Here is a 13,456-nt window from a genome sequence, read left to right as displayed (position 1 = left end):
ACAGGATCCAGCCTATATCTTCCCAGTCACCAAAGCTGTACCAAGGGGACCGGGATGCTTCTCCTCTCACCACGCTGGCCACTCGAAGCGGCTGGGCTCAGAGAGCCAGGCACTCTTCCAGCTGGGCACTGGGGGCTTTGAGGGCAGGTCTGGGTTACACCCTCAAACTCTATAGGATCATATGGGACCTCATTTTTTTACCAAAACCTCCAGTTTCTCCATATCCCCAGCTTATTCTGGATAGCCTCAGAACACCAGATGCTCAGAATATAGGGAGATAGCTGGCTAGGTGTGTGAAAGGGAGTGCGATAGATGCGAGAGGGAAAGGATCCTTGCTTTAAAAGGCATACAGCTTCCTGGCCTGGATGAGGCTGTCTGCCTTAGAGCATGAATAAAAGAAAAAAAGCTGTGCTTGTTCTTTTCAGATAAGTTTTCCTGAGCAGAGGACATTTGGGACAACAGCTACAGCAGAGCGGGGCTGGAGACGCCCCCTCAGCAGAGCAGCTGGTGGGATCAAAGGCCCCCACGCCGCGTGCATGCAGTCAGGCGGTCGGATGCAGACCTGCCCTGCGGGAAACCTGGCTCCAGGCGACCACCCACAGCCTTGGCCATGCACTGAATGAAGAAACAGCTCTGGATGAGGAAGACACAGAGCTGGAGTCAGGTTGGCTTTTCTGACAGTGTGTTGGACCACGGGATGTATCCAGAGGTGGAGAGGGACTGGGAGCAGCCATTGCCCGGTGCCACATGAATTGAACTGGGAGCACTGGGGTCCTGTCCCTTCTGTTTCCCCATGCTACACCCTGGTCTGTTTGGTGGAGGCTCACACAACACAGACCCCCTGGCACACGGGGGCATCCCTTGTCACCGTGTACATCCCTGGGCACCCAGAGGACCCCAAGGCTGGTGCCAGGCTCTGCTCATAGGGCACATCCCTTGCCCCACGCAGCACTGGATGGAGCCCGGAAGGCGACCTGTGGTGGTGACTTGGCTTTGGGGAAGCCCTGCACCATGGCAAGGTACACAAAACCCCACAGTCCTTTTGGAAGCAGCAGGGTTAGGCAGCAGGATGTCCCTGGGGACATCCTCTGAAGGAAGGCGAGGTGCAGTGAGGTGGGGGAGCTGTATCTGCAATGCAAAAGCTGCTTCCCAAGAGGGCAAGGGGGCTGCAAGGTAGGCTTTCCATCTCCGTTACACAGTGCCGGGATGCTCAGTCCTTGCAATATGTCACCGTGGTCACTAGATGTCCCCATCTGAATACAAATGACAACCTGCCAACCCTCCCCACCCCCCCAAACCCCCTACACCCCCACACCCCCACCCGCTTGTTCTCCTTGACACTGACAGTAATTAAAGATAACACCACTTAGCCTTCTGTCATTTGCACTGAATCAGTAATGTTTGATTTGTTTAACCTTTGCATCAAAAAAAAAGTTAAGTAAATAAATAAGCACCTCCGCAGGGTGTGCAGCACTAAAGAGGGAATCAACGGCAGCCGTGGATAACTTGAGGCTGCAGGAAGGTTGCACTGAGGCTGTGCTTACTCCTTCACCCCGGTTTGATGCACCCTGTTTGCCTCCCGCATCCTCTGTGCACCACCGGGCTGGTGGGACTTTTCCCCTGTGCTGCCTTCTCATCCTCGTTCTTGGAGGGAACAAGAAGGAAAATATCATAGTTCCTTCCTGAAATGGTGCTGCACTGAGCCAGAACTGGCAGTAACAACGGCTCCCATCTCACTTTTTATGCTGGGAGCATTAATTAAACCCTGAGGTTGATCTGGGTTGTCTAATTACCTGCCAGGTAGCTGCAGGTGAAGGAAAGCAAGGCACTGAGGTGATGTGAATTCCCTAAGTCCAGGGAGTCGTGTTGGTCGTAGGAAGCAAGGACAGCCAAACCAAACAGCATGAGATGGCCACAGGTAAAGGATGGATGTGAGATTTGCAGTCCTTGGAGGTTCGGCAGCGGGGGGTCAGGGTAGGGGCACTTCAAGTGTTCAGAGCTCAACTGGACGCAGCCTTCAGCAACATGCTCTGTGTTTGCCCTGCCCTGAGAAAAGTGTGGAACCAGAGACCTCCAGAGGTCCCCTCCCACCTGCACAGCTCAGTGTCCTAACATCTCTCCTCCAGAGCTCTTCCCGGCCTCTGTTCATAGGAGCCTGTAGTTTGGCCACCGCTGTCTGGATCCTGATGTCACCCAGCTGGCTGTCATCACTGCTGCACAGAAGTCCTTGCAAGAAGATTAATGGCATTACAGCACCCTCTGCAACCACTGCGTCCTGACCTAAAGCCTGGGCCAGCAGGCTTTTGGTCCCACACCAGATTCTCTCCTCTCAGACTTCAGGAGGGCTCAGAAAGCTGCGATCTCCCCTCATCTCCCTGCCTGCATCCCTTAATGCAGCGCATGAACAAGACCTCATGGAAAGGGGTTGGATGCCTTGCTGGACAGACTCTCTGCTCCACAGGGGCAACCTCCATCCCTGACCTCATACTCGGGACAGTCAGAATGTTTTTGCCCATGGTGGGCTGGTTCCCAGACAAAGATGGGCTGCTCCTCCGGCAGAAGCCGGCTGCGGACAGTCCTTGTGGCAGCTCTAAGCTCTCCCCTGCTGCCCACGCTCCTTTTTCCCACTCCTCTGTCTTGTTTTACTTGGCTGCTTATCTCAGACTTAATATTTCCAGGTCATTTAAGCTGCTTTATTTCCTTAAGGAGAGGCAAGTGGAGACTGTAACCAGAGTTGATAAATCCTTAGACTTTGACCTCAACATTTATCTGCTTAGGCTGATGCTTTCCATTTTTCCAGGCTGTACCGAGGAGGACAAGTAGCTCCATTTCCCTTGGAGACAGGCTTTCATTTAAAGGCAGAGGGTGACTCCGTGGCAGACCTCCCCACCTGCTCTTGCAGAGTACCCTCCTTGGGGATGCTGAACTTTAGGCTCAGGGTTTATTCAGCCTGGGATCAGTTATTCCCTCTTCAGTGGCCTGATTTTTTCATGCTAGCACACAATGTCCTGGGGGACGTTTTTCTTCTTTCTCTCTCAAAAGAGAGATCACAGAACTGATTGGGCTGTGTGACAAGGCTGATCCCATAATACATCCAGGAACTGCAAGACATCATTTCTCACAGCACAGGAAAATGGCCCACGGCCATCAAAAGGGGAAAAAAAAAAAAGCTCTAATAGCAGACCATTATCTCATCACAATGGCTCTGTTAATACATGCTAACCCTTCTGATGTGCTTAGAAATCTGAGAAATGAAATGAAAGGTGCTGTCGCTAAGGAGAGCTTGTATTTAGGTGTTTCTGACCAAGTGGAGAAATGGGAAGTGGAATTTGAGACAGCAGTCCTGCAGGCTTAAGGAAATAGATTGAAAAATGTATTTGGAGTGCGGAAACAGCATAAAACATGTTGCAGCTTAGCTCATTTGGGATTCCAGTCATACGGGCAGCGACACTGTGGAGGATTTAGCTTGCCAATCAACATCTTATTTATTTCCTCTGAACAGGATATCTTTATTCCGTGGCCATCTCTGCCTCTGACATCTACGGAGACTGCAAAATCAAGCAGCTTGGCTCATTTTTTTGTTGTTGTTTTGTCCAGAGCAGCACAAGAAGTAGGGAAATAGCAATACTAAGGAGACAGCTCCTTGGCACCGTGGGATGGATGCAGACTCATTCACCTCCAGGTCACCCAGCTGTGCCTGGCTCAGATACAGGGTTACATGGTAATGAGGCTAGAGCTCAGCTTGCCAGGGATCACCTGCTTGGTCTTGGGTAGAAATAGCCTCCCAAGGGCCTTAGGTCGAGGTAGATGAGGAGTGAAGCAATTTAGAGGAGGACAAAGCGAGACTAGAAAAGAAAATCCAGCTTTCCCGTCTTGCGTACTCTTGCCACTTGAAGCAGGGTCCCAGATGCACGGTTCACGTCTGGTGGCCAGTATGAAATGGGTAATGGCTCCGAGCTCAAACAGACTACAGCTCTCAGCTGTGTGCATTGGAGGCAAAATCCCTGGCCAAAGGCTCAGGCTATGGACCAAGAAGCCTGGGGGTTCCTGTTTAAAGCCCAGCCTCTCCCCAGCAAGGGGTGTGGTGCGCAAGGGAATGCAGCGGGGCCAGCATCCCCAGGGCTTCCAACCTCTGAGCTGGAACAAGAGCGTCCCCCATCACCCCGCTCCAGGACCTCTCAGATGGCTCTGGCTTCATGGGGCATTCCCATGGCCTTCCCAGATTCCTGGAGCTCCCAGAAGTCAGAGACAGTCCTGCTATTTTGTAAACATGAGGACTGCCCCACAAGTCTGGGCAACCAGAGGCTTGGTATTGTTTCAGCGGGGAAACAAACCAAACCATTTCAAAGAGAAACAACTGCTTGAGGTTAGCTCTTTTTTGTTTTGGGTTTTTTTAAAGCTTTTCCAGAACTCCCAGGGTGGAGAGAGCATTCAAATTCTCATTTTCATTCTGCTCAAGAAAGAAACCTTCTCCTGCAGTTGTTCCCTCAAAAAAGAATCTGATTTTTTCCACTAACCCTCCCTGAATCAAGTAAATGAAAGCCAGTGCCTAGAAGGTTTAATGCATTAAAATAGGTGCAGTGAAATAAAAACACACTGGACTTGTTTCTTCAATTAAGTACTTTGATAGAAGATCTTCCTGTTAAAAATGAATTTTTGCCATTGTTTTGCCCTGAAAATATTCTACTACAAAGAAAAAACCTTTCCAAAAAGAACCATCAGAAAATAACTCTCAAATTAATGTAACATTATGCTTTGTTTGGGATTTTGGAACTGGAAAACCAGACTTTTTGCAGACAAAAATATAGTAAATGCAAGATGGGGGAGGAAGGCCACACGCTGAAACACTAGTACAGAAAATTTTTTTTCTTAAAAAAAATACAAAAAAAAAAATCAAAGATTCACAGATTAGGCTGAAAAGAAATAAACTGTCATTTCAATGTGTTGAAACTGCCAACTTTTCATTTGGGTTTTTTTTTTGTTTGTTTGTTTTTTCTCCAAAGTTTCATGTTCCTCCCACTTAAAAAAAAATAAATATAGCGTAACAAAATAATCCCTCTCACTTGAAACACTTCTACCCAAAGAAGTGTTGTCCTACCTCATTTTCTGTGGGAAAGGTGCTGGTTTCCTGAGGAGCTCGGTGACAGCCCAAGCTTCCCCGCGGTCAGCAGCCCTCTGCCTTCTCCACCTCCTGGCAATCAGCCTGCTCACAACGCAGCCAGGTTGAAGGTTTCTCACAGACTCTAAAGGACAGCTGTTGACAAAGATCAGCACCATGAATTTCTACTAAATTACGGTCTCATGCTGCAGGACCTCTGAAATGCTGATTATCTTCAATTCTCCCCATTCCTTCACAGTTTCAGTCCATCATGTTGCAGCCTCAGCCAGCACCATCTCTGCTTTTGCACCATTCTGCAGTAGATCCCAAAACATTTTACGTGTCGCACCGCTGCGGCATCCCTTTCTCACATCCAAAAGACCGAGAGGCACAAGCAGTCACAAGGCTCGACAGCATCACTGCTGGGTAGAGGCAATAATAAACCCCAGGTCCCAGCTGTGAGTGCAAGGTCAGCTCTGGCAGGCTGAGCACCTATATTGGTGGATCAGCCACTCAGGACCCAATCGAGTTCAGGTGCTGATGAACCGGTTGCTGTCCTCTGACAGGACGGAGAAAGATGCTGTGTCCAAAGAACTCACAGCTGACTGATAAAACACAACTGCGTGGTAGAAGGGCCACACGGCAGAAAGGCGACAGACTTGCCACAGACATGCCTTGCTAAAAAGGAATAGTCCACGAGGCTACTGTGGCCTTCAGGGTGTTACCGAAAATCGTAACGAAGAAAACTCTCCAAACCAAATGATAGTTGAGAAAGCCGACATTGGTTTATTGCAGCTGGGTGCACGGGGGATTTCTCCTCCTAACATGCACATGGGGTTAAAATCATGACAGGTATTTAAACAACTAACAAAGTTAGTTACGCCTACTGGCTCTACCCCTTAATTAACTATTGGTTAATACTTTTCTTCATCTTAAAGTTATAGTTCTCTTTTAATTCACGACGCAAGCTCAGAAAGTAGGGCGCTTAATTGGGTTGGGGGCTCTTTTAGGTAGGAGGTGTGTTCCTTAGCATTATAATGAGATTATAATGAGACAGGTTAACTCCAGGGCACTATTTTGGCAGTCCATTCTATTTTTCTAAGATTTGTCCTTGTGTTAATCGTTATTGCTAGTTAGTAGAGAGTTAGTGAAGGCAGTCTTTATCTTTAATATGTCTAAGTGCCAGGTGCAGTTGTTATGAAGTATCTTCTTTACATTCTTCTAATTCTTCTCACTTGTTTTTGACACTTGTTTTTCAAGATGTTCTGTAACAAGGGGAGCACCGAAGCCTACCCAGGAGAAGTTTCTGAAGGAAAAAAATGCTCTATGCTTTTATTCAGGGGGTGAAAGCCAGCACAGGGCATGTCACAGTTAAAACCTAAGGACCACATTGATCTACAGATGTTGCCTAGAAAAGCTAGCGTCTAGGCTTCAGTGGAACTAGTGTCACCCAGAAGCCTCATTCATCCTCTCTGCATGGGATCCCGTCCCACCCAGAACGGATACTTTTTCTTTCTTTTCTTTCACTCATTTGTTTCATCCTTCTGGGAAAAAAAAAAAAAACCAAAATAAAATATCAGTCCCTTTTTAGCGTGGGGCAGAAGGGAAGGAAACTTATTGATAATAATAAGTGCTGATGAAGAGGAAGCACATCTGCAGAAGATACTTTCCAATAGATTATTGTCTGCTGGGTGTCGCCAGCCCATTTCCTCCCATCTGAATTCTGCTGGTGGAAGCACTCCTGAGAGACACAGCTTCACATCTGTACACAACACCAGAGCTTAGAAGCAACGTGAATCCTGGCTTTCAAATGCCAGTAATGAGAGGAGAGCGGGGGAGTGAGAATTGCCTCTTTTATTAATCAAATTCCCCCCTCCCATCTGCACCGCCTGCCGTCATCCGTTCTGGAGAGCGTCGTCTCAGCGCCAGGGCACGCCTGCCTGGCTGCTTGTGAAGTCTATTGGTAGAGTAGCCTCAGGAACCACGCACTCAATTTGACAGGCTACCACTGCCAGGGCTCTGGCAGCTAATGGAGGACTTTGTTTAGCTGCCTGGAGGGGTGATCCATCACCCAGAGTTCAGGCCTGACTGCGAAAGGAGGGTGCCTAGCTCATGAGAGTGATAGCTATGGGGGGACCTGGGGTAAGGACAAGGAAAGAGAAGTGCTCGTACTGATCTCTTTAATCACCAGTGATTCCTAACCCATCACCTCTCAGCACCAAAGGGCTGAGACGCCCGAGGGGAGAGCGTAGCCGAGGGCAGAAGCAGACTGGCAAGGAGGAAGCTGTCAGGAAATAAAAGGGAAGAGCAAATCATCTCGGCATGGGCAAGGTCAGCAATCAAAGATCTCCTAATGTTCTGTGGCAGAGGAGGAAAACCAGCCTCAGTTTATTGCAAGGGAAATGGATAAAGTGAGGATGTCTTTGCAGGGGAAAATTGTCGGATCTGGGTCTCAGCTGGGTTTCCAGTGATGCTCCGCTTGGTACTGGTGGCTGGCATCAGCGATCAGTCATTCCCAGGAACTCAGACAACCAATACAGCCATTAATTCCTCACGGGGTAGAGTTGCCCAGCTGGGACCAGTAAGAACCAGTTTCAAATTTTCAAATTCTTGCCATAGCCCATGTAACTGAGAGGGTACTGGGCTGGGAGTCCAGCATCAGCAGCCTCGGCCCAGGCTTTCTCGCAGAGCTGCCCCGCTGAGCCCTGAGACCAAGCTAAGGCTGGGAGAGGGTGTCCATGCTCCCGGGCTGTTTTAGCACGATGCCTCTGCCGACAAGCACAAACCACAACCTTGTCAGCACTGAAGTGGAGGTGAGGTTCCTCCAGATTGCAGCTCAGGCTCTCAGCCCAGCCGTTTCGCTGCCATGGGCCACTCTTACAGTAACCGCCTGAGTCCGCAGACGGTGCTGGCTCCCCAGTGACTGGAATAAGTGACGTCTGGGACATGGGGCAGCGTCCACCTGCAACAGCCCTGGTGACCTCAGGCCGTCAGCTCATTTCACTGGTGTCAGTGCTGGCCAGCACCAGCTGCTGCTTGCTCCCAGGCTGGCATGCCTCATGACTCCTACCCTCTTTTATTTTTTTTTCTCCTTTTTTATTTTTTTGAGATTTCTTTGACAAGCCAGTGGGCTCAGCTGCAGTGCGTCAGCTTCTCCCTGGCCTACCAGGGATATAATTTACACCCTCAGAAATGAAGCAGCTGTGAGATTATCCAAGTATCAGAATGGGAATACCTCCACTGCCGAGTGAGTGGCAGCAGGAGGAGAATACCCATGGCTGACACCAGGAGCATCCGTGGTCCAGGGATGGGAGAACCAGCAAGAGCGCACCACCCTGCCACTGCAAATTTGTGCTCTCTCTCCAATGCTCCTCCCTGGGGCCCCACCAAGGGAAGCCAGTTTAGGGGTCACGTACATTGTGGCATTTTGCAGCCACTTGGTACAGGACTATGGAAAGCCCTGCTGCTGGCTGTGCGTGCTGGGAAGTTAATCTGGGCATCAGCACGGCTGACAGAGCTTCCATGCAGGGCACTGTGCCATAGCGGTGTCAGGCCTGAGGAATTGTTCCTGAGCACTAGTCCATGCTGTAAAACTCCAAAGAGTGCAGGTCCTGCTTGCTCTTAGAGGGTGGACATGCTGGAAAGACCCAGATCTGCATTAGGTGCGATTGAAATCGCTTGCAAGAGCTGACTCTTGTTGTGAAGAGTACGAGGAAACCAGGGTCAGGAAAAAGAGGGTTTGTCCTGCTTTTACAGGTAAAAAACCTGCAATGCAAAGGGTGAATGACTCGCCCTAAATCACCACATGCCTCTTCAGAACAGCATTCTCTCCAACATACTGCAAAACCCTCTTTAGACTAGGGCACTTTCTGATACATGCACTCGATTACTCTGGACAAAACCATTTCCAACTTGACTTGAGGGTAAAAGGATTTCTGTAACTTTCCATCGCGCTGTTGCCAGCAAGAACCTGTGATTTCCATCAGCGTCAGAAATTATGAACCTGCACCTATGAGGAAAAAAAAAAATGCATACCCCTAGATAAAAGTGGATAATACATTTGAAGCTTTTAATCAATCCCATTAAGGAGAAGTGGTATCTACACTCCTGTGATCAAAATCCTACCTGCACACTGCCAGTCTGGCTTAGACAAGCTTGTTCCTCCTTGCAGCCTTTTTCAGATATAGAGATTGCCTTGTGCTGAGGTGATATTGAATTGATTCAAAACAAATTTTAGGATGTTTCAGGCATTAAAGTTCTTCAGGAAGGTCACTGGTTATACAGTACAAGCGGCTCCTTTTCAATCTACCCTTTAGTTTCAATTTACAGTTCTGCAGAGAAACATAGAGTGCTCTGATTCCTGGTTTTAGAAGGAGATAAAACAAACTCATGTGGCGAGCATGAGCAGAAGTCTTTGAATTTGATTGTAGCAACTCCTCTGTTTGTGTCCGTAGTTGGACCTTGGATCTCGCTTCTAAAAGCAAATTCTTTGCTGGTATGAGATTAAAGAAAAGTGCAAAACCAAGGAAACGTTGCCGCACCCGGGTCTCCTTGGTGTAGCGACTGCATCCTGCTCACTTACCTCTGGGCATGTGACAGGCCACCAAGGGACCTTATGAAATCCAGGGGGGGAGGTAGGGGGGGTACAGAGGGAACGTTAGAGACTGCAGGTATGGGAGAGGACTCTTGCATGCAGTATTGTAAAAAAGGTCACACATCTGACTCTTGTCACGGGCTGTTGAGGAGAGAATGTGACAGGGAATGAGACACAGTATGAGCCTGCAGAAAATGGGAGCAGACAGGTCTGCAGGTAAGGGCTGTTGGAAGTCTCCCAGAGGATAATGTGGTGAGGCACCCGAATGATGGAAGAGTGCTAATGAGCCGGATGTGCAAGAGGGGAAAATGGTAGTGGTGCTTTGACCATGATGGTCTAAGGAGTCCATGGAGACAAGGTTTGCAGGGAGAGGTAATAGCTTCTATTAGAACAATTGGTATCATTGAGGGGAAAAAATGACTAGCTTTTGAGCACCCAGTCATTGCAGAGCTATGAAAAGGTAATTGGGGTGAAGTATTACAAAAAGTACATGGAGAGAGAACCTGACATATGCATTTGTATAGATGGTGGGCTGGCTGGTAGATCTTCTGTTGTCTGACACTCTTTTGGGGCAGTTCCGTTCATGCAGGCAGGGTGTAAAATGATTCTGAATCAGGGTGGAATGACTCACATTTCCCTTGTTCTCATGTTTGCTTATGTAAATGATAACAGTGAGCTCAGGCCAGATGGAGCTGGATCCTCATTGCTCTCACACAATGTACATTTTTCCTTCCGTGGCCAGGACTACTGCTATGCATTATTATGCACTGCAGTCAGAGATACATCGGTGCAGCGAGCCATACAGGAGATGTATAGACAGTATGAATCAAACCAAATATCCTCAGGGTGAAAGCCAGTGTTCTCTATTTATGGGGAAATGGAAAATTCACTTATTCGGAAACACCAAGTTGGAAGCAATTTTCATTGCCAGGGCAGCTACTAGAGGGAGACATTGCCACACTCTCTAAGCCAGGGCCACCTAATTCGTGGCAATATATCCATAATATCTCTCAAATAATGACCAAAATGAATGCGTTAGTATCAAACCCCAGTGAAAAGGACCATTGACCTAGCTGAATCACCAGCAGTCCCTGATATCCTCACATCTGCTTCCATCTGCAGGCGGTCCCCCACTACCTCCACTGCTCTAGAAGCCCTGGATTATCCTGGGAAGCCTGAATAGCTTGTCATTTTTCCAATGTTGAAAAACCAACCTTTCTCTTCTGCTGTCATCTTTGCCCCTTTTTAAGGAAGGTCCCTCCCCATATGATGCATTCCTTTCAGCAGAGGGGACTCTGAGCTTGTTTGTTGGCTTCCCCTGTGATCTCCTCGGTCTTCTGCTTTCCAACTTTTCTAGCTTGTTTGCAAACTGGATTGCTCCTTTTATTTCTGAAAAGGGCTAATGACCTCTCTTGGTAGGGCATCTTGGAATTGTCGCTTGTCTGCAGGTTATTTAGCATTTCAATGCCAGCACACAGTGTAAAACAGCACCAGTACTCTTTTATTAATTAGCAGTCGTTAAGTCAGCTTGATTTGTTTCGAGGGCTCTTTTCCTTTTTTTCTTTTTTTTTTTTTAATTTAGATTACATAAAAAAGCTAACACGAGAAATTTTAACTCATTATTTATCCTTTGATAAAGACGGATCATCTAAGATAAAATGTTATAGCGAGTTTTCACAAAACAATGCCACAATTGCTGTGTGGATTTCCTGCTTTTCTGACCACCTATAGCTGGGTTTAGGTGGTAGTAGAAACTGTTTGTCCTCTCTTCCTTAGGACAGAAAGCAAGTGCAAATTTGATGGAAATACTTGAGACTTGAAAGCAGACACAGACAATTCTGTCCGCCTCACTTGTCTTTAGAGAAAGCAGGAGCCATGAATCAGATGGAAATTGCTTTAATCTTGCTATGTATTAATAATACTCAATTTCATTTATTGTGAGCGAGAGCAATACAGACCTCCCCTGCCTCCTGCTGTGTTCATAATTTATCCCCAGCCAATTAACTTCTTCTGTTACAGAATTAATAAACTATTATATTATTGATGCCAAAAAGTGGGTATGGCATTCTCTGTCTTTCTGACAGTGTTGTGAAAAGTTATGTATATCATTACAACAGCAAGGAGAATTTTTCTGAATTTCCTTTTTTACCAAGCTGTGGGAGGTGATACTCTGTGGGAACCAGCTCTTAATTCTTACCCCATTACTAACTCTGTGGCCACCCTCATCTGGCTTTTCTCGGTATGCTGAAACCTATCTACAACCCTCAGAGTTTCCAGAGTCAGTGGTATTGCTGAGGTTAATTAATGAGGTCAAATGGTGGGTTTTCCATGTTTGCCTCATCGCTAAGATGCACATCACTTTCGATATTAAAAAAATTAAAGGCAGCACTTCAGTTCAGGATAGGATTCATCTCACTTAGCAGTCAGTGAAGTGTGCCACTACGGCTGAAGTAGACCCTACAGACTCCTTTCAAAGTCAGTGAAGAGAGACAGGCACTGTGAGGAGCAATTCTTCTAACCAGTGTAGACATCTATTTCAAGAGGAGATAAAACGCACCCCAGGCAGCACTGACTCTACCAACCGGATCTGCATCAGAGAGGCCCGCACTGCAAATATCTACCTGTAATTGGAGAAAGCCCCCTTGCTGTGCAACCTAAATACTTTCAGAAGGTCACCCATGCCACCTTCTCTTGAGGTGGGTGAGGTGTGGAAATGAAGGGAGACTGCGTGACTAGCATATCCTGGTGCCAACCTTTTAGACAGCTTGGTTTTGGAAAGGTGAGTCTCAGGACCTAGGTTTGTCAACCCACGGAGGGTACAGTGATGTGGGGAGGCAGCCTCTGACTGTGGTGATGAGGTGCTTGCTGATCCCAAGATGCCTTTTGTAAAGTATCACGGCCATCTGGTCACAAGTGGCATCTTCAATTCCCTTCCTACCTAATGACCTGCACAATGAACCCACCCATAACCAAGGGACCACTGATGGGAGCTGGCTCTCTCTTCTAAGTGCTACAACTGTTTATGCCCCTTGTGCAATACAAAAGGATTTTTGGTGCAGTAAATGTAAGTTATTTCCACCAAAAAAGCCACTCTGCAGTGTCACGCCTATAAGCAGCTTTTATATCGCCTCAGATCCGTACATCCCCTGCCCTCATAGGAAGCTCTAAAGCAGTGGATAGTGTTGGTCAAAGCCATGGTTCTGCCAAGAAGGTTCTTGTTTGGAAATGTGGGTTTGTTCAAACCTAAGCTATCTGAGGGAATGCATCTTTTCTGTACGCAAAAATTTCTTAGACCTAAAATACCTCTTTCGTTTTGGCCAGAAATAGTAAACAGGGCCCGACTGCCCCATAATCAAAGACCAGGCTGTTCTCTTTTTGGCTAACAATGACTGAGGTCAAAAGGCTAAGGGCTCCCTAAGACCTCTTCAATGTCTGCGCTGCAACCTGTATCTTCTGTGGTCCAGGAAAAGGCACTTGCTGCCGGCCTGTCACCTACTCTGGGTGTGTGACCTTGCTGATGCATTTCTGTTGGAGCTTTTCCATTTCTATCACTGAACCTTGCAGCAGAGACTGCCTCTGCTGAACACCCAAACGGTTACTGTCTCTTCCCAGACACAACTCTCAACTTCTCTGGTCTCTTAATGGGAAAAAAATAAAACCCATAAAACAAATAACTTGCTATCTAGCCAACCAAGCAACTCGCCCTGCCTCCCAAAATATTGTTCTTTCAGCACAATATGAAATAGAGAAACAAATGTTGAAAT

Source organism: Gavia stellata, chromosome 29 (genome assembly GCF_030936135.1).
Source record: "Gavia stellata isolate bGavSte3 chromosome 29, bGavSte3.hap2, whole genome shotgun sequence".
Lineage (NCBI taxonomy): Eukaryota > Metazoa > Chordata > Aves > Gaviiformes > Gaviidae > Gavia > Gavia stellata.
This window is presented reverse-complemented; position numbering follows the sequence as displayed.